Source organism: Pipistrellus hanaki (assembly GCF_964339955.1).
Source record: "Pipistrellus hanaki genome assembly, chromosome: 2".
NCBI classification, from domain to species: domain Eukaryota; kingdom Metazoa; phylum Chordata; class Mammalia; order Chiroptera; family Vespertilionidae; genus Pipistrellus; species Pipistrellus hanaki.
In genome coordinates this window covers 34,194,165-34,215,506 of record NC_140504.1, presented here as the reverse complement: position 1 = coordinate 34,215,506, position 21,342 = coordinate 34,194,165, and the positions used below count along the sequence as shown (strand labels likewise).

Sequence of the window (21,342 nt, the reverse complement as noted above, 5' to 3'; positions counted from 1 at the left end):
GTAGAGCTGGCTGGGTCTGAGTCTCCTATGTTTTTGAAGCATGAGTGGGTGGTGGGTGGGGACTTAACTCTAGGTCCCTCAGTGTGCCTCAGACTCTGACAGAAGGGAGATTTTCATATATTTTACTAATTTTCTTTTATCTCTAACACTTCTATTAAAGAGAAAGGGCAAATAGTAATATTAAAATATTTCCTGTAATTAATTCCCTTTTAATATGCAAGAATTTCATGCACCGGGCCACTAGTGTTTATATAATTCATGAACACTAAAGTTTCTACCAGTCTTATTTATATAGATGATTAAAGATGTTGAAAAGGAAAGGGAAAAGAGAAATTTTACCTTTGATTTCTGTTATACATGTCTGGTTGTTTTTCATAGTGATGTAAAGTATTTCTCTAAGCTACTCAGATATCAAAACATCTAGAGTTGCTGAAATTCCCATTCTGAGTTCACAGGAGATATTTTGCCTCTCCACATTTAGCAAAAAATTAAGCTACAAAGTCTTCCTCTCAGCTTATGACCTCCTCATCCACAAGGATCAAAATCCATTTAGAATCATTATTTGAGCAGCCTCCCTGCTGGAGGCAGGGTTACAGACCTATCTCTCAATTGTACCTTGTGAAGAGAATTCCCTCTCTTCAGCTGCATAATGTTGCTTTCCTTATATGGAAGCTAACCTTAAAGACAACTATTTGTTTGGTATTAAAGATCTGAAATTTCTTTAAAGATGTATTGTACAAGATAGCTTTGATTTTCCTAAATGATATTTAGAATGTGACTGCTTTTGTGCCATTCCATTTAGTATCTAATTTTGTTGATACTGATTATAGCTTCATTGCCCTGTTTCACTCAGTGGATAGAGGATCAGCCCACAGAATGAGGGTCTCTGGTTTGATTCCCCAACAAGGGCGCATGCCTTGGTTTTGAGTTCACTCCTCATTCCCAGTAGAGCTCCTATAGAAGGCAACCAGTACATGTGCCTCTCTCACATCTCTCCTCTCTCTCTCTCTCTCTCTCTCTCTCTCTCTCTCTCTCTCTCTCTCTCTCTCTCTCTTCTCTTCCCAGCTCTCCCCTCCTCTTCTGTCCCTTCCACTCTCTTTTAAAAAATTGATAGGAAAGATATCCTTCAGTGAGGATTAATAAAAATACTGATTACAGCTAAGACAGCCTGAGCACTTTCTATGTACCAGGACCTGTGATCTCTACAAGAATTATCTCACTGGATCCTCACAATAGCCCTATGAAGTAGGTTTTATTATCATCCCCATTTCACAAATGAAGAAACTGAAGTTTAGTACACTTGAATAATTTGTTCAAGAAACTAGCAGTTAATTATTGTATTAAGAGTTAAATTCAGAAGTTCAAAAATTTAAAGAAATTAAAACCTAGACCCCAAGCACATGTAAAGATAGCAAACATAATTTCTGTGAGGGCCTCATACATAATAAAGATCTTTAAAATCAGATATACATACATACATTTAAATTATGGTTCTACCATTTCCTAGCTAGGGTACGTTGAGAAAATTACTTATTCTATGTTACCCTGTTTCTTTATCTCTATAACGCCATAATATTAATATCTCTTGGTGAGTTCATGATGATTAAGTAAGATAACATCTATAAAGCATCTGGTACATAAAATAAAGGGAATAATAAAAATAGCTACCATTTGACTCCCCATGTTGAGTCAAATTTAAAATTCATATTTCCCTAAAATGCAGTTCTACAACTTACAAGTCTCATGACTCTGATACAGTACTTAAATTTTCTAGGCCTCACTGTGCTAATCTGAAACGATGGTAGTTCAATAATTTATCCTCTCATGAGATCATAGGAACTAAGTGAAGTATACAGTAGTCCCTAACACTCCATAAGTGTTCAGTATGTTATGTTGTGATGATGGCTTCACAAAATGATACAGTGTAATTGTTCAAGGCATATGAGGACCAATGTGCATAAGAATTCGATTTAGAAGAAGACAATGATCTTTGAAGAAATCTATTATTTTGTGTTTGAATTCTGGCCTGGCCCTGGTCTCATCAGACTCCTATCTGCATGCCGTATAGAGCAATGAAGTCCCATGGAAGAGATGTGCCATACCGAGGCCACTGTGAACCCCCACTTATAATGATACAGTTTGACAAAGTGCCATAATTCTCCCTACACTTTGTCATGAGTAGCAAGGACTTTTGGCACAGTGCTGGCTCTCTGCCTTGATGATTAAGCCTGATAGAACAGTGAAGGTTCCCACAGTTCTCAGAATGAGAGTAATAGACAAACAGCAAAAGAGACTATGGTTCATGTAATCAGTTTGACTCAGTGGATAGAGTGTCAGCCTGTGGACTGAAAGGTCCCAGGTTTGATTACAGTCAAGGGCATGTACTTTGGTTGCGGGCACATCCCCAATAGGAGGTGTGCAGGAGGCAGCTGATCAATGTTTCTCTCTCATCGATGTTTCTAACTCTCGATGCCTCTTTAAAAAAAAAAATCAATAAAATATATTTTTTAAAAAGACACTTTGGTTCTTAAAGCACCATCCCTAGCAGATGAACAGTGGGATGCAGGGTACAACAAGTGCAAGCTTGGAGGTGAGCGCATCAAGGGACTCAGAAATAACTGAAAAAGACTTTCCAGAGAAATCAATTATATAGGTGGGAGCAATGAGCCAGAGTAATTTGAATAGTGACTAATAAGGTGACCTCATTTATATCCACAGGCTAGAGAAGTCCAGATAAATTCAGGTTACATTACAATAAAAACAAGTACTTATTATATTTATTGTGGTGGAATTGTACTTGAAGCACAGATTTTGCTCTGAGCCTGCTTGCTTGTCACTTTGGACTGCACCAATTTTCCCCTGGCACAGACCCAACTTTCTAATGGTTTGAGTTTTGACTTTCCCTTGACATTGCTTGGTGGTCAACATGAGTAAGCTTTTAAGAAATTGTGTATTTGTTCCTTAAGCACATTTCCCTTTATAAAATGCTGACTTGTGATATATATATATATATATATATATATATATATATATATATATATATATAATTAAAATTTACATAAACCTTCATGTTTGTGATTTTCCTTGCATCCTCTGAGAATAGTTATTTTTAAATAGACTTCATTAACATAGGAACAATTAGAAATAGGAGGCCTTGCATTAGTAGGGCTTAAAAAATACATTCTTCTTAAGAGTGTTAGCTCAAGAGGTTACCATCACAAATGTATGTGTGACAGGCATATCCAGTCTGTTTCATACGGCAAACTCATCAGAAAGATTAGAGGATACATTGAAATTTTTAAATTATTTTTTTTCTTTTGTTTATTTTTTTAAAGTTTAAGGAGCCACAAAGCTACAGTCATCTTGCTGAAGGTCTCATAAATATAATATGTAGGAAAAAGAGGTTAATTTTAATCAAAAGGTCAATTTATAAATCCAGAACTGCTGAAGTAGAATTTTTTGTTCTACTTAATTTCTCTGTAAAATAAATCCCTTCTCCCAACAAAGACTCCAAAAAGAGTTTGATATGGCAAATTGATTAATTTTTATTTTTAAAATATATTTTTATTCATTTCTGAGAGGAAGGGAGAGAGATCAATGATGAGAGAGAAGCATTGATCAGTTACCTCCTGCACTCTCTCCCTCCCTGGCCCCACCACTGGGGATCAAGCCCGCAACCCGGACATTTGACCTGACCAGGAATTGAACCATGATCTTCTGGTTCATAGGTCAATGCTCAACCACTGAGCCACGCCAGTTGGGCATAAAATTTTTACATAATGGAAGTTATATATATAAAACTCTCCAAGAAAAGTTTACATATAATCTGTGAAATGATAGTGAGACTGCTCACTATCATTTCACAGATTATAAGTAAATAACAAATATGTTTGTCTCTTCAAATTTGACCTCAAAAAAGTAATGCTTATTTGGCAAATGAGAGAGTTAAGCTGCTTCATATAAGAAACACAAAGTCTGTTTACTATGAAATGTATCTTCATCTAACCCTGCATTGTAGGCATAAGTAAGAATGGTATTAGTTGTCTGGTTGGTTAAAAGCATGGCTCAGTAGTTGGACATCAACTTATGAACCAAGAGGTCATAATTGGATTCCTTGTCTGGGCACATGCCCAGGTTGCCAGCTGGATTCTCAGTAGGGGGTGTGCAGGAGGAAGTTGATCAATAATTATTTCATCAATGATGTTTCTATCTCTCTCTCCCTCACTCTTCCTCTCTTTGAAATCAATGAAAACATTTTTTAAATGGACTCCCCCAAATATTTCTTATGTGACAACTAGTCATTCCCACATTTATATACAGAAAGCATGCCAGCACTAGTATCTAACCAAAAGATAAATACTGGTTATTTCTGATGCACATTCAACCTTAAAATACATAAACCCTCTGAAGAAAGATAAATCTGTCAATGCATCAATAAGGATTTCTAAGCAGAGGCAATACTATTGTTACTTAATAACTTTCTATTGAACATTTAGAGCCACTCTTATAAAAACACTACATGGATTATATTACCTATCTAATTATAACTAAATGAGGTAGGTACTATTATTATCCCTATTTTACAGAGATGGAAACTGAAATCACAAATTAGGTTTAAGAGGCATAAGTCTAACCTATGAAATGTGCATTCATAAGCTTGCACTTATTCACTACTAGAAGCCCAGTGCACGAAATATGTGCACAGGGGAGGAGGGTATCCCTCATCCCAGCCTGCATCCTCTTCAATCTGGGACCCCTCAGGGGATGTCAGACTGCCCATTTATGCCTGATCCACCAAGATTGAGCAGTCGGACATCCCTCTCACAATCCAGGACTGCTGGCTCCCAACTGCTCACCTGCCTGCCTTCCTGATTGCCCCTAACTACTTCTACCTACCAGCCTGATCACCCCCTAATCACTCCTTTGCCAGCCTGATTGATGCCTAACTGTTCCCCTGCAGCCTGTTTGCCCCTAACTGCTGTACCCTGCAGTTAGGGGCAAACAGGTCACCCCCAACTACTCTCCACTGCAGGCCTGGGTCCTTCCCCAACTGCCCTTCCCTTCAGGCCCAGTCACTACTAACTTCCCTCCTATGCTGGCCTGGTCACCCCTAACTGCCCTCCCTTGCAGGCCTAGTCTCTCCCAACTGCCCTCCTCTGCTGGCCATTTTGTGGTGGCCATTTTGTGTCCACATGAGGGCAGGATCTTTCACCACATGGGGTCAGTCAATCTGGGTATTACTCTCTTATTAGATAGAATAGAGGCCTGGTGCCAGATGGTTTGCCCTGAAGGATGTCCCAGATCAGGGTGGGGGTTCCCTTGGGGTGTGGAGCTGCCTGGGCAAGGGGCCTGTGGTGGTTTGCAGGCCGGCCATGTCCCCCTGCAACCCAAGTGGAGGCCCTAGTATCTGGTATTTATTTATCTTCTACAATTGAAACTTTGTAGACTGGAGTGGAGCCAAGTCTCCTGCTTGCTCTATGGCAGCAGCCATTTCTGTTGGGATTTATGTATATTCTATAATTGAAACTTTGAAGCCTGAAGCAAAGGCCAAGGCAGGCCAGGACTTCAGAAGCTTGGCTTCCTTCATCACCCAGGGAAACCCTAGCCTCCTGCTTTTCCAGCTCCATGGCTGCCATTTCTGTTTGGATCTATCATTGAAACTTTGTATAATAGCCTTGAGTGAAGGCCTAGACCAGAAAGGGCAGGTGGAAAGCTTGGCTTCCTCCATTGCCTGGGAAACCCAAGCCTCCCTCCTGCTCTCTGTGCCACAGACATCTTGGTTGGGTTTATTTGCATATTCACTCTTGATTGGCTTATGGGCGTGGCTTTGTGGGCATGGCTTGTGGGTGTAGTCAATTTGCATATTACTCTTTTATTACATAGGATATTATGAACAAATCATTGTGATAAGAGCTAAGAGGGAGATGGAAGATCATTAAACCAGAGTTTCTGCCTCAACATGTTTATAATCTCATATGTAATAGAAGGAGACAACACCATGGTGCAGAACTCTCCAGATGTGCTGAGTTGTCCAAAGACTCTCATTTCAGCATATCCCTCATTCCAAGGCCAGGGACTTTGACACATAGGAAAGGGAAACTGCTCTCAAATAGGCCATGTTGAGAAATTAAATTTGTCTGGGATCATAATTATAATTTTGCATACCTATAAACTGCCTGGTACTAAAACTTGAGATTCAGGAAACTATTGTGGGGTTTTAGAGGGATGAGGTAGAGATACTGGCCAGAAGGAATCTCAAAAAGCAGCAGGAATTTAGTGTAATATGGGAAATGTGGCAGAAAGAGTCTGCTCTAGTTCTTAAAATTCCTGTGGTTCAAGTAGTGACAATGTGGCTACTTTGGTTAGAGAAAAGCTAGCAACTGAAATATTTATTTTCCATTTGACATTACTGGGATTGGCTTTGACAAAATTTTCATAAAGCAGAAAAACAACTTGTTTCACAGGTCTTCCTATTTGCATGCTATTTTTTTAAGGTGCATAATAGTTTAGTTCTCTAGCTTCTGAAGAATGTTTTTTTTTTTCAGTTTATTTTGACTAACCTGTGTAGAAGTGACCTGAATTAAAATTGCCTAGTCTGATACTTATTCTTCTCTCTAAAATTACAGTTGGACTAAATTGTGCAAATTTCTATTGCTTTTCAACATGAAATTAAAATTACATAGTTATAAAAAGTAGAACCTCAATTTATAATTTTTGCAAAGAAGTCTTGGGCTTCCAAGTATAATTACTTACAGCTTGTTAAAATGCAGAATTATTAACCCAGAGCTAACGTTTCTAGTAATAGTGGATTTTTTATAAGAATAATTTTAAAAGTCATAAATATTAAGCATGAAAGTAACATGCTGCACTTAAAGGGAATATGTGTGCCCACATCTTTACCAAACTTAATGTGAAAAGGAAGGCATTGAAGGAATTGCCAGATTGTTAAAGAGCCAAGCATAAGCTCTGTAGTTGATGCATAATTAAAGAAAGGCATTATAATAAAATGTTTCCAAAATTTGCATGCATGTAAAAGTCAATGGATAAAACATTGATTAAGGGGAAAGGTACCTAGTAGCACTTTAAATAGCCTTTTTCCTAAACCATTCTGGGGGAAAGAGCAGGTAGAAATCGTGTATTCAGAAGGATAAGAAATTTTTGAAAATGTGAAAAAAAATGACCAGAATGAAATATACTTGAACATTAAAAGCAATAATATGTGAATGGCAGATTTATGGCTGATAGTTTCAGCTTTTTAATAACTTTCAGTAATCTCTCAGCTTTCTACAATGAGCATATATTTCTTGCAGTTCACCTACAAAACTTTTCATACATATAGTTTTCATTCCCATGATTTCTAGTTATTTTTTTCATAGTGGTTTATTCTTGTTTTATATATAGAATGTTATCCTTTATATCTCTCTGGATACTAATTAAATGGACTATGTTTTATGATTACCTGTCTCTTTTAAATTATCTTTTGTATTCCCTGGCCCAGCTTGTCCACAAGGAGGGGTTGGAGTTGTTGCAGAATTGCACAGCTGTGTTTTCTGTGTGTTACGGGGTTGGGAGTTCCAGGGAAGGTAGATATGTCACTGGACTACATAGAGTACCTCTATGGTAGGTCTTCTGGAAAGGAAGTTCCTCTCCTTCTGGTTATGACCAGTCACTGGGAGCACTGCCTTGTCTCTACACCCAAAGTCCTACGCTCCTTGCTCCTACCTGTGGGTGGAGAGGGACAACACCATATCTGGAGCACCTTGTGCTTTGTTGCTTCCACAAACTTTGCTATGAAGCATCTTTGTTCTGCTTCCTCTTGGTTTGTCACCTCTCTCTGTAGATTGCATCTCCCTTCTCCCAGAACTTTTCTTATTTTGTGACAAACCAAAAATTGTCTTGAGTGTGTGCCACATATTAATGACTAACACAAACAAAAATGTTTTCTATTTTTTCCTAAATATTTGCACTAAAGAGGCAGGCCACAAATTGTATATAGTTTGCCATCATGAGACAAAGTAAATTAAAATCAAATTTTAATTGTTATTTTAAAACTCCCACTTCAGGAGAATTGTTTGCTAATGAAAGAAAATAAATATTATGCTGCTATGAACCTTAGGGTGATAACATTTCTTCTAAATCCTGATTTCTATTCTTTCAGATAAATGCCCAGAAGTTACAATGTTGGATCATATAATAGTTCAAGTTTTATTTTTGGAAGAACCTTCATAATATTTTCCATAGGGGCTGCATCCTTTTACATTCCTACCAACAGTACACAAGAGTTACAATTTCTCCTCATCCTTGACAATACGTATTATCTTTTGTTCTTTTGACAATGACCATCCTAGCAGGTATGAGATAATATCTCATTGTGGCTTTCATTTGCATTTCTCTGATGACTAGTCTATTGAACATCATATACCTGTCATTCACCTGTTCATATACCTGTTGACCATTTGTATGTTTTCTTTGAAAAAAAATGTCTGTGTAAGTATTTAGTCCTAAATGTACACCAACAAATAAGTGGATAAAGAAAATACAGTTACATGTGAAAATGGTGGTTGTCAGGGGTTGTGGAGGAGGGGGATAAGAAAAATTGCTAGTCAATGGGCAGAAAGTTTCAATTGTACAAGATGAATAAATTCTAAACGTCTCTTGTACAATAGTATGCCCATAGTTAAAAACACTCTTAAAAATTAAAAGGGTAGATCTCATATTAAGTATTCTTACTTGAACAAAAGAAATTTTGAAGTAAAAAATAAAAATAGGAAACTAAGTTAATTGATACCTAAGTCATTCAGTTCAGGAGATGTGGCAAAAGGACCACCATCACCTTGTCTTAGACTTGTTTTTTTTTTAACAATGTCCTGGGTATATGACATTTTTTCTTTTCATTTTGTTTTGTTTGTTTGTTTGTTTGTTTGTTTTGTTTTGTTGATGTTGTTTTTGAGAATTTTCTTTCTTTCCTTTAGGTAAATAAGTAAAGATGCCTCCCTTAAAAGATTACCTTTTCAGGTATAAGTGTATTTTAAAAAAACAGCAGTAATCAAGTAATAATTAAATTTTAAAATTAAAAAATATTAAGGATTATAAATGTATAATATATTCAGTTTGCCAATAACTTAAAGCAATAACATGCTTACTCATCATGACTACCTGAGCACATGTTACAACATTTAGATCATTCAAAGATTGTCAGTATGTGCTAAAGGAAAATGTCAGCCAGTGTTTTGGGACAAGCCCTTGAAAATGCTATTAACAATATAATTTTACTTCAATGCCCTCCAATGCCTCTTTAAAAGGCAAAAGATTCATTCTTTTAATTCTGAGTTCATCTTTATGACTTGGGATACAGTTAATCAATATGTTTTCAATACAACTTTACTTTCTTTTTTGAAAATAAAAATGAAAAATCAAATAATAATAATAACCAGAAAAGGGAAAATGCTAAAATAATTATCCTCTTAGCTTTCAGACTAAATTTTATTATCTGAGGTACATTTTATTTACAGACAAACAAACAAACAAACAAACAAAAAACAGATTTCCTGGCTTTATAAAAAGGAGAAAGCTCCCAAATTATTTTGAAATCAAGCATGTGTTGATCAACTGCATTTAATGACTTAAGAATAAAGGCATCAGAATCCAGGAGATCCTATTTCTTTTTAAATACACAGGGGTTAGAAAATGAATGAGGAGACGCTGAGCACAAAATAGTTTGACTTTTCCAAAGCCTGAAACATTTAAGGGGAAAAAATAGTTGAATTTACTTGACAAGTTCCAAATATGGTTTGTTTCTTCAATATGCAAAATTTATGATAGTCACTTTTTCTGAAGTGAATTCCAGCAATTAACCACAGGATAATTAAAACACAATTTCATAAATAGCGGGGTGAAGAGGAGGAGGATAAGTATAAGAATTGAAATATATTGCTGCTGACTAATCTTTAGCTAGGTCTCACTCAAAGATCTGGTCTTCTTCAACTTCTGAAGAACAGTCCCAGAGAATTTATCTCACTCTTTTACACACGATTTAAGTAGTGGAGCTGATAAGCAGCAAAGTTACAAGGAGAAGCCTATCCAAGGTCAACCCATTCATTGGTGATACTGAGGTGAAGACCGTGAATCTGATCCTGGTATTTACACCAACAGAAGCCAACCCCAAGTGGGACTGCACTGATAGAGAAGAGGGACAGAAAGTGTTCTGTGGTCATCTCCAAACACTACAACTGAACCCTAGCAAAGAAGCAAAATAAATAACATTCTACAAATAGCTGATAAACATGAAACAAAATACTCAACTGTATTACTAATCATAAAAATATAGCAAAATGAAATAAACTATTCATAAACCTCTTTCATTTACCAGATTGTCAAAGATTACAAAGTTTGATAGAAATTGGTTTGGGGAAGGTGTAAAGAAATAGCATTTTCTTGTAATGACTTCTTGTTATAACTTTTCTAGAAAGAGAAATTTTACAATATTCAACAAAAGATTCAACAATTCCACTCCTAGATGTTTCTCCCTAAAGAAATGAAGACATGGATTGAGATGAACGTATAGATATATACATTGAATATGTTTCAATATGGGAAAGTTATAAGCGACTCAGGAGTAGGACAATAGGGTATTGATTGCATGTATTATGATATATTCATGAGACAGCTACTAAAAATGATATTGTATTAACACATTGTTAGGAAAAGTAACTCCTAATTTGTTTTTCAAAAAGTGATATTATAGAATATGCACTAAAATGAGAAAATGTTTATGATATCATTGCTAAGTGAAACAGAGTAAGCTAAAACATGGTTAGAAAATGATCACATTAAAATATGCGGAAATGAAGAAGTGCCTCTCACACCTTTGCTGTTTTACTCTTTGTACTCAGTACTTCCAAATTCCCACCACACCAGCTCATGGTGATCTCAACCAGTCCCATGGTTTTAAACATCAAATTTAAGCTAACAATTACCAAATAAATATCTCTAGTTCATATATCTTCTTGTACTCCAAATCCATCTATCCAAATCTTCATTTGCATAGGACATGTCTCAAAATTAACATGTCCAAAGCCACATAAACCTACTGTTTTTAGTCTACCTCATCTCAATTAATGCCAACTCCATACTTTGAGATACCCAAGAACCTTGGAAACATTCTAACTCCACACTAGTCTTTATATCCCATATTTAATCCACTGGCAAATCTTGTCAGCTCTTCTTTTATACTCCCCAGAAGCTGACCACTTGTCTCCACCTCCACCTTCACTAAGTCAATACTGTGGTTCATCTGGATTATCAAAATATTGTAACCTCCCTGATTTAATTATTTTGCTTTATATATTCTCCCTGTTTTAATGGACTCTACTTACTGTCCATTATTTGAAGAGCAGTTTACCTGCTGAAAACTCTCCAGTGACTTCCTACCTCACTCCAAGTGAAAACCAAATTATATCTATGGCCTACAAGGCCCTGCTTCACCTGACAAAGACTTATCATTACCACTAAATCCCTTGCTCACTTCACTCCAGCTACACTTGCTTCCTTGTTGTTCCTTAAGCCTCATACCGTCACTTGCTATTCCTTCTGCCCAAAAATTACAGATGGCTCATTTTTTTTTAACTCCTTAAGGTTTTTCCTCAAGTGTCAAAAATGAAGGCTTCCTAAACTCCCTATTTAATAACACCTCCTATTCATCTCTCCTCACCTGCCCTCCCTATCCCCCACTCATTGCTTATATTATTTCATAGCATTTAATAACACCTAAGATATGATTCCATTTACTTACTTTCATTGTTCATTTTCTGAGCCTTCTCCCAGCCCAAGTGGAACATAAACTCCACAGGTTTGTTGGTTTTTTTTTTTTTTTTTTTGGGGGGGGGGGGTTTGGGGGGGGGTTTTGTTGTGTTTTTTTTTTTTTACTGTTTTAGTCATTACTGTACCCACAGTACCTTGATTGCATCTATTGCCAGATGTATAGTATTTGCTCCTTGAATAGACATTGAATGATTGCTAAAGATGTATATTAAAGTGAGCAGTAGTTATCACTGTATCATAGAATTTGGGGTGGTTTTGTTTCTTCTTTTATTCTTATAATATTCTTAAATAAACTATTTTTAGGACAATGTTAATGTGACAGCAAAATTGAGCAGAAAGTACACAGTTCCCATATACCCTCTGCCCCCAACACACCCACAGTCTCCCTACTATCAACATTCTCCATTTGAGGGGCACATTTTTTACAATCAATAAATCTACATTGACACATTATTATCACCCCATACCCATAGTTTAAATTATGGTTCACTTTTAGTGTTGTAATGTATTGTATAATGACTCACAGAATAGGTTCACTGCTCTAAAAAGCCTCTGTGATCCATCAATTCACATTTCCTTTTCAAATCACTCCTGGGAAACACTGACCTATTTACTATGTCCATAGTTTTACCTTTTTCAGAATGTCATATAGTTGGAATCATATGTATATAGTTTTTTCATATTGACTTCTTTCACTTAAGAATATGTACTTAAGGTTGGTTCCTTAATGACTTTTCTTGGCTTTATAGCCCCTATCTTTTTAGTACTAAATAATAGTTTGTTGTCTGAATGTACCCCATACAACTGCTGAAGGATATCTTGACTGCTTCAAGGTTTTGGCAATTATTAATAAAGCTGCTATAGACATTTATGTTCAGGTTTTTGTGTGAATACTACTTTTTACTTATTTGGGCAAATACCAAGGAGCATAATTTCTGGATCTCATGGTAAAAGTATGTTTAGTTTTTAAGAAACTGCCAAACTGTTATTCCAAAGTGGCTGTACCATTGTGCACTCATGCCAGCCATAATGAAAAACTCCTTTTGCTCCACATCCTCACCAGGATTGGGTGTTGTCATCATTCTGGATTTTGGTCATTCTAACAGGTATGTTATGGTATCTCATTGTTGTTTTAATTTGAATTCCCCTGATGACTTACAATGTGGAGCACCTTTTATGTGCTTATTAGCCATCTGTATATCTTTGGTGGGTGCTTGATTTCATCTATTGCCAATTTGTTAGACAGATTGTCCCATTATCTTTTCATTGTTACTTTTTTTTTTTTTAACAGTGCATTGGTCTTTTAGACTCATCATGCCATGAGTTCATAGGGAGTGGGGTCCAGCAGCTCAGGTTCCTTTCCATTGGTTCTCACACAGTGAGCTTCTCTGGGTGAAGCAGGCCCCTGCTTCAGTTAAGCCAAGTACCTTTCTCTTTGACTTCCTTCTTTTTCTGACTATTATCCTTCACACTTTCAGGAAGCTATCTGAGCTCCTAAAGTGCTTAATATGCTCAGTACGTACATTAATTCTCTTGGCCAGATCTTGCCCTTAACTTGTCTACAGCAGTGCCCACTGCATGCTGAGTGCCATTGCAGGCTCTTCCAGTTTTGCCATGGGCACATCTGTTTGGGATTCCTTTTGGATGCCCCATTAATGTCTACAATATCACCTTTTTTGTATATTCACACATATGTGGCCAAAGGAACAATTCCACATTCTCTAAAAGGCCTAGAGAACATATACTGGGTGCCTCTCCTCTTTCCTTTTTTAGTCATTTTAGAAAATTACTAGAACATGATGGTTCTGGTCAAAAAGAAATTATTTTCTTATTGTTGAGTTTTAAGAGTTCTTTGTATATTTTGGGTAACAGAACTTTATCAGATATGTCTTGCAAACATTTTCTCCCAGTCTGTAATCTATCTTCTCATTCTCTTGAGATTATATTTATAATTGAATAAGCATTCCACATTTTAAATGATATATCATAGGTCATACGCCAAATGAGTATTAAATTATTTCAACTTATGTCTGTGTACATAACAGTTTTGCTATATTGGTTATAACATAGAGAGTACACATGAATCAATATAGCCTGAATCTATATAACTGAATATCCTTCTGTGCTTCTTTACTATTTTTAATACACACTTCAAAATAAATGTAGCCATTGCTGGGATTCCTCATTCCATGTAGGCCATGTCATGTCTCAGTTTTTATAGGCACAGCAAAAGCAGATGCTCTATAAATGCATATAAAGCAAATGCTCTATTTTTAGACAAAGCATCTGTCCTGAGTCCCATATTACCTACATGGCGAGTACCCTCTCCCTCTTTGCCTTGAGCAGAAAGTATCCCAAGCAGATGTTCTAGCTTGCCTTGCTTTGGACCTATTCTGCTCTATAGCACCAAGCATGCCTTACCAGAAGCCTCCCCAGTCCCAAAGGATTCAGCCACCCAGGACTCACCTAAGCCAAAAGACATTTAAGGAACTCTCACTTCCCCAAACCCCAAAGCTTCCAATCTGTCTGTCATCAAAATTCCAAAAGGCTAAAGACCCCCAAATGTCAAAAGCCTGTCCTCCCTCTCAGATTTCCCAACCCCTTCAAAAATTTTAGTTTCAAAATATTTTCCTTATCTCTACTAAGGCCTTCCATAAAACACAAGGAATATTGATATCACCTGACTTACTCTCTAGCCAAGAGACTATTAATCCTTGTTTGCTTCTAATGGAAAAAGAGCTCTCCTTTATATAAAGGGCCTTAAGCATTTTTTTTAATTTGCTTGAACCTCAGTTTCTATGTCTGTTAAATGGAGGTACAATTATCTTCCTTTCAGGGCTATTACAAAGACTAGATATGATGTATGTAAATCACATGACACATCTTCACTACTCAACCAAGCTACTGTTGTTTTGCTCATTCATTTCTCAGTTAACGTTCTGTCCTTCTTTCGATACCTTTCTGTATTCCCAAGTCAATGTTACATCTCAAGGCTCTTCTTGAGAAAGAGAATAGGATATTAATTCTATATATCTGGTTTATGTAAATAACATATTTTATGAGATGAGCTGTTCCAATTTTAATTCCTGGCTAAGAAAGGGGGGGTTGGGGATGACATATAGATCTGATATCATACATTGAGCATATTCCAAACCATGACTAAGTTTTAAATTCAACCCAAGGCCTGATTTCTAGTCAACATTTATAATCACCAGGGAACATTTCACTATACAGTCATAGAATGTTACAGATGAAAGAGAACTGAAGCTCAAGAGATCTCCTATCTATAAGCCACAGTGATCTTCCTGTGATCAGTTACACTTACTGCATTGTTCTGATTCACCATGCTGGAAGAATTAAATTCTTACTTTTTCAGCCACTTACCCTAGAGGTGCAACTATGATGTACACATCTAATCCTGGAATAACTGAGTAGCAGCAGCCAGAGAGGGGCCTCCGTGGTCAAAGGTGATAAAAAGGCTCTGTGCTTTTGCTACCCTCTTTTAATGCCCCAAGGTTGCTGCCTATGCAGCCTCTACTATCTTACAATAATTTTGACTGCTATGATGTTAACCTATTTCTTTCTTTAATTGTTGAAAAGAACCATTTTTAGAGACTATTCTCTTCCTGATTCCCTCCTAGCTACATTTCTGATATATCCCCACTTCTACTTTGCTGATATGTTCACTTATAGTCAAAGGAAAACTGAAACATTGGTTGGCAATTTTTCTCTCAACTCATGCAGCATGAATGACGCTGAGTCTCTCCAACAGAGCACCACAGTGTATAGTGGAATGGGCAATCTCTAGAAGCAAGACAAGGCTTAGAGACCCAGCTTTGAAATGACTTATTCCTGATTATCTGCATTTACATGACACGCCATAAACTGAGGCTTAGTTTTTTTTTAATCTGTAAATGAAGAGCAATTACATCAAACTTATAGGATTATTTATATTGTAATCCTTTGCAAATGATAACCTCGCCTTAAGTTGCAAACGTCATTTATGATTTTAGTTTTACTTAATTGTGACTGAATAAATGAGGATAATAGGCCTACTATCTGGTAAACAAGGCTGGTTACCACCAGTAGAATCCAACATGGCCTTCAGAACAGCCATGATAGCTTCTCAAACAGACTGTTTAATTAGAGGTTGCACCATGAGCATGGAGGAATAATTATATTCTTAATAAAAATGCAGTGATACTGTAAAGACTGTGGTCATTACTAATGAAATGTTTGCAGAGGGTAAACATCTTCCAACCATCAGCAAATCAAATACCAGAACGGCAGGAGGTCACCTGGTATTTGAAAGACAAACTAAGAAGTAATTACAAGGAAACCAATTAGAAGATTAACAAACCCCAAATGGTTTCATGTCATACAAGTTATTGATACTATTTTAAAGACAGAATTTTAAATTCAGAAGATAAGAATCTAGGAAATCCTCCAGTCAAATCCTCCTTGGTGCTCACAATATGATTTGCCCAAAGTCACACAAACACTTTGAATGAGAATCTTGTAGACAGTTCAGGTGATATTTAGACTCATTTTTTTTAAGTTTAACAACAATAAAATTTTAGCTGTTATATAAGATTAGATTAATTGTTCAGTCCGCATTGAGAGCCATGCATTATAAGAAAGCATTTTATGTACATCATCTCATTGTTCCCTCTCAACCCAATGAAGTGGGAAGTACAGAATTTTCCATTTAGGTGATGAGCAAAAGGAGGCTCTGAGAAGTCAGTAAACCACAGCACTGGAGGCATCAGGGTTCAAATCCAGATCTGACTCCACAGTTAGTGCTCTTTACATTATTTTTTCCTCTTATTCTCAACCTTTTCAAGGATCCATTATTAAAGATATCATAGTAACTAACCATCTTGGCATTTCACAAGAAAATTTAGGGTAGACCAAGGGTGGGGCCTTTCTGATACATTATCACTGAGCCCAAAATGCCATTCCCAGCAAGGTCAACAGATACTTTGCCCACCTTGACCTTTGGTCTCAGCTATTGGTTTTTATGGGGCTTCAGCAAGCTCCATTAGAAAACACATCTAGGCTCTAGGACAAAGACAGAGTCCTTCCCAGACACAGGAATATCCATCATGTTTCTACAAATATTGTTAGAAAGAAAATGCATGACAAATAGCACTGGTGGAGTAGTGAAACATGTCCCAGGATTAAAGACACATGATCTTGAGTACATACAGAACACAATGCTACCACTTCATACCTGTGTGACCTCACAGTTAGATTCTTATCCTCACCTGCAAAAGGAGACAAGATTTTGGAAAGACAACATAGAACAATTTGAATAACCTTCAAAAAGTTATTTAAGATAATCATGAAAAATATTCATGGAATACAGCACTGTATTAAAAAATAATATAGTGTAGGGAACCTAAGTGTTAAATTTAAAATATACTCTCTGCCTTCATAAAGTTGACAAGCTAGATAGCAAAGCAAATGTAACTAAATATAAAAAACATTTTCACAACTGGTTTTCTGTTCCCATTATTTTCAGGTTATAAGTAATACTGTACATTTGTAAGAAAGTATTTCTTTTACCTTTTGAATTTTTTTTTCCTTGGGATAAACTTCTAATTTTAAATTATGTATATATTTTACTGATTTTTTTGTTTTTTTATTTTTTTAAATTTCTTTATTGATTAAGGTATTACATATGTATTCTTATCCCCCCATTACCACCATCCCCCCCCCCCCATTCATGCCTTCACTCCCCTATAAAACAGATCCAAAGACAGAAACATCGATCAAACCATCAAACCTTGGAGGGAAGGTGAGAGGGAGTAAGGGAGAGACATCAACCAAAAACCAAAAGACTTGCATGCATGTATATAAGCCTATTTTACTGATTTAAGGCATAGGTTGGCTACTTATTGCTGTAACATTATTAATCATCCTGAACTAAAGTGGCTTAAAACAACAACTACCACTTTTTTATTAGCTGTCATAGTTCTGATGTTGGCAGTCTCTCTTTGCCTCTCTGAGATGGCTGCACCCAGTTAATGACTGGTGCTGGAGTCATTTCAAAGACCTCCTCACTTAGAAGTCTGGTGAGTCTATAGCTAATGCTGGCTGTGAGCCTTTGTTCATATATCTACACAAGGCCTCTCCATGTGGCTTCTCCATGTTACTTCTCCATGTGTACTCCCTGCTTCCTTGGTATGTTACCTGGATTCTAAGAGCAAGCACCCCAAGAAATACATGCAGAAACTGTATCACTTTTTGTGCCCTAGAAGTAGAAGGCATAGCATTAATTTGGCTATAGTCACAGACCTTATCAGATTCAAGGGGAGTGAATAGCATCCCTTTCTCTCAATAGGAGAACATTAATGATATATTGAAAAGAGAACATGATCATGGAAAATACGATCTACCACAGCGCACAATCTAGCAAAGGTCCATTATACTGTGATGGCAATTTGTTATTTATACTTGTGTATACAAGCAAAAGGAATATATAAAAAGTTAGTCATTATCACACTAGTGTGGAGTAAAAGAATTGTGATTTTTCCCAAATGTATGTTTTTGCTACACTGTTTTTTCTCTCAAAATAGTCACTCATGATACCAGATTTTCTATATTCTCTAGATGGTCTATGTGGCCAGGATGAAGAACTCAGGGCAGAATAAGGGAACATAAGCTCTCATAGTGGTTTAAGGCCCTCGGTGGAAAAGTAAGAGGTTGTGCCTTTTTTCTTTATGTAACAAGAGGCCAAAGACATCCGTTGAAAAGGTCAGTCTGTGTGAGAAAGTATTTTAGGAAGATGCATCTTGGGTGGGGAATGGGGCCCTTCTGATCAGAGAGAGATCCATTCCATTGCCATATACCCTTGTGAAGGTATGAGGGTCTAAAGAAGGGTGGAAGCAAGAAGAAAGGAAAGGAAGTAGAAGAAGTCACTGGCATTGCACAGATAGAAGGAATGGGATTTGGTGACTGGAGAGTTGTTTAATGAGATGGAGAAGAGAGCCAAGGACCACTCCAAGTTTGCTGGCTTGAGTAAATAAAGAGTAAAATAAATGAGAAGCTCAAGCCCGGCCGGTGTGGCTCAGTGGTTGAGCCTTGACCCATGAACCTACAGATCATGGTTCAATTTCTGATCAGGGCAGGTGTCTAGATTGCAAGCTCAATTTCCAATAGGCAACCAATTGATGATTCTCATCATTGATGTTTCTCTCTCTCTCTCCCTCTTCTTTCCTCTCTCTGAAATCAATAATAAATAAATAAATAAATAAATAAATAAATAAATAAGAAGGTCAAGTAGGGGTCAGGGAAAAAGCTTCACAGGAAACCATGAAAAACCCATTCTTTCCCCCCCCCCCAGAGTCCTTTAATAATATTAGAGTTTTGAAGAAACAGACATAGACATGTTTTTGCTAACCCATGCTAGTCTTAATCAAGATATCAACTCTTCATTTTGCAACTTATACCATCACACCTCTGTGCCTTCATCCCTTACTCAATATTTTCTTTTCCTTATATTGTCTACACTGAATAATTTCTTCTTTTATTTTATGTTTCAGTTTAAAAATCCCTTCTTTGGGAAGCCTTCCCTTGCTCTGAGACCATATCAGGCTCTCTGATTATGCTACCTAGCACAGGCCTCATTATTTAGTATTTGTAGAAAGATGTGTTATGCTAGTGTCCCTCACTGGAATATGAACTCTACTGGGAAGGAACACACCAGTGTGTCTCCCTCGGTGTTCGCAGTACCACCCACTTACCCTGGCACACGGTCGGTGCTCAGGACCTATTGCCTGAATGACTGACCACTCTTCCCTCTGAGTTCCTTGGACTAGCTATTCCCAATCTAAATACCTCTAGGATCAGGAGGTCAAAGTAAAGGAAGGAGGCAAGTGGTGAGGATTATGGAAATTATAACCTGAGCCCAGCAAAATCATTCAAGTTCTCATTAAAAGCAAAATAGCAACAAAACAAAACAAAACAAAAATAATACTATTCTGAATAAAACATATTTTAATTGCCTCCAGATTACAGGCAGTCTTACAACTCTATGCAACCTGTCTTCTCCCAGGTAGAATTGCTCCCTATGTTAGAAAAGAGACAATTATTAAACATACATGACCAGTGGGTGATCTCCCACAGGGCACTCAGACTTGACACAATGACCTTTATTGTCACTGTTCCAATAGGAATGCTGAACATCAGCAAAGGGTGCTACTTAAGTCCTGTTCCCACATGTCATCCACCACCCCCTTTTACAATCCTCTTCCATTCACTGAATATAGGGCCTATAAAGAAACTCAGGTATCACACATTCTAATCCAATTATTTTATAAATGAAGAAACTGGAGCAAATGAGTTACTTGACAGGTCACACAACAACCAGTGATTAGAAAGACGGAGATATATGCTAAGAACCCAAACTCCTGCAAGTGCTGTTTAATGTTTTTCCCATGTCATTACAACGGCATCCAAAATAAAGCTCGAGGTGACATTTGGCACTGAAACACTATGGAAATATTAGATACAGGAATCATTTTTTGTCATGTGTCTATTTTCAAAATGAAATATAAGTATGCATATGAATAAACACTCTCACACACTGCTTTTCTATAATTCTGGGCATGACCCAAACTGGGATCTGAAATTGATCCCTTGCTAATGAGGGACAACTAAGAGGCAAAGATTTAATGATGGAAATTGTTTATAGCTGGCCATAAATAATGCAGTAATGGAATATTTATTGATCCCAGGTTCAGGAACTCAAATGAGTGATGGACTAGGAAATGCCTGCCACTTGCTGAAGGCTCACAGGCACACGCAGTCCACCCTGTTAATGGAATGTGCTAAAGCACAGAGCCAAAAATTGACTGAGCTATCTGGACACTTCAGGCTGACTCATTTGCAAGATGGTTCCTTTCTTAGATTCCCAAGATGGCAAAGACATAACATTAGTTTTTGTACATTGAAGGAAAAAAAAAAAAGGAAAAAAAAAAAAGATGTGACCTTGCTTTCTATTATTGCTGCCAAGCTGAGGAAAACAGAGAGGTATCAAAATGGCCTGAAATGTAGGTTCATTTCATGGCCCATCTGTCTCACCAAGGACCAGGGCTCTCCTGAAGACCCCCAGAATCTCTGCACTGCTGTGCTTTGTTTGCATTTCAATTTCCTCCGAGCTCCAGAAGCTATCCAATTCTACAGCCTTTCCCCCTCCTCCACTCCTGGCACGAGTGCCAAACAGAAACCACCTTGCTGCCTCCGTTTAATCACAGAATGACAATATTTCAACATAACAGAGGGGCTGTTTGTGCTTTATCTTTTACTGCATTTTTATGGAGAGCAATATATTTTCTCCCTTTCCTCCCCTGATACTGTAACAATCTTCCCTAAATTAAATATGTAACAAATTTCTCATACGACTTTATTCCCAGGCTCTTTTTAAACCATCATTAAATATCTTCATGCTGTTTGACAGTTATTCCTCATGACTTTATTCCCAGGCTCTTTTTAAGCCATCATTAAATATCTTCATGC

At 37.0% G+C, this 21,342-nt stretch overlaps 2 long non-coding RNA genes and 1 pseudogene across 3 annotated transcripts in view; 1 reads left to right on the top strand and 2 right to left on the bottom strand.

Annotated features, from left to right (window-relative positions):
• LOC311618214 overlaps window positions 1–21,342 on the top strand; it is a 324,594-nt gene that overhangs the window by 28,590 nt on the left and 274,662 nt on the right. The gene's annotated exons all lie outside the window — the stretch shown is intronic.
• LOC311618216 overlaps window positions 1–21,342 on the bottom strand; it is an 85,805-nt gene that overhangs the window by 50,334 nt on the left and 14,129 nt on the right. The window lies entirely within an intron of this gene.
• Window positions 13,133–13,597, bottom strand: LOC311616652 (large ribosomal subunit protein eL21-like; annotated as a pseudogene). Its single transcript has one exon. The product of its transcript is annotated as a large ribosomal subunit protein eL21-like (transcript).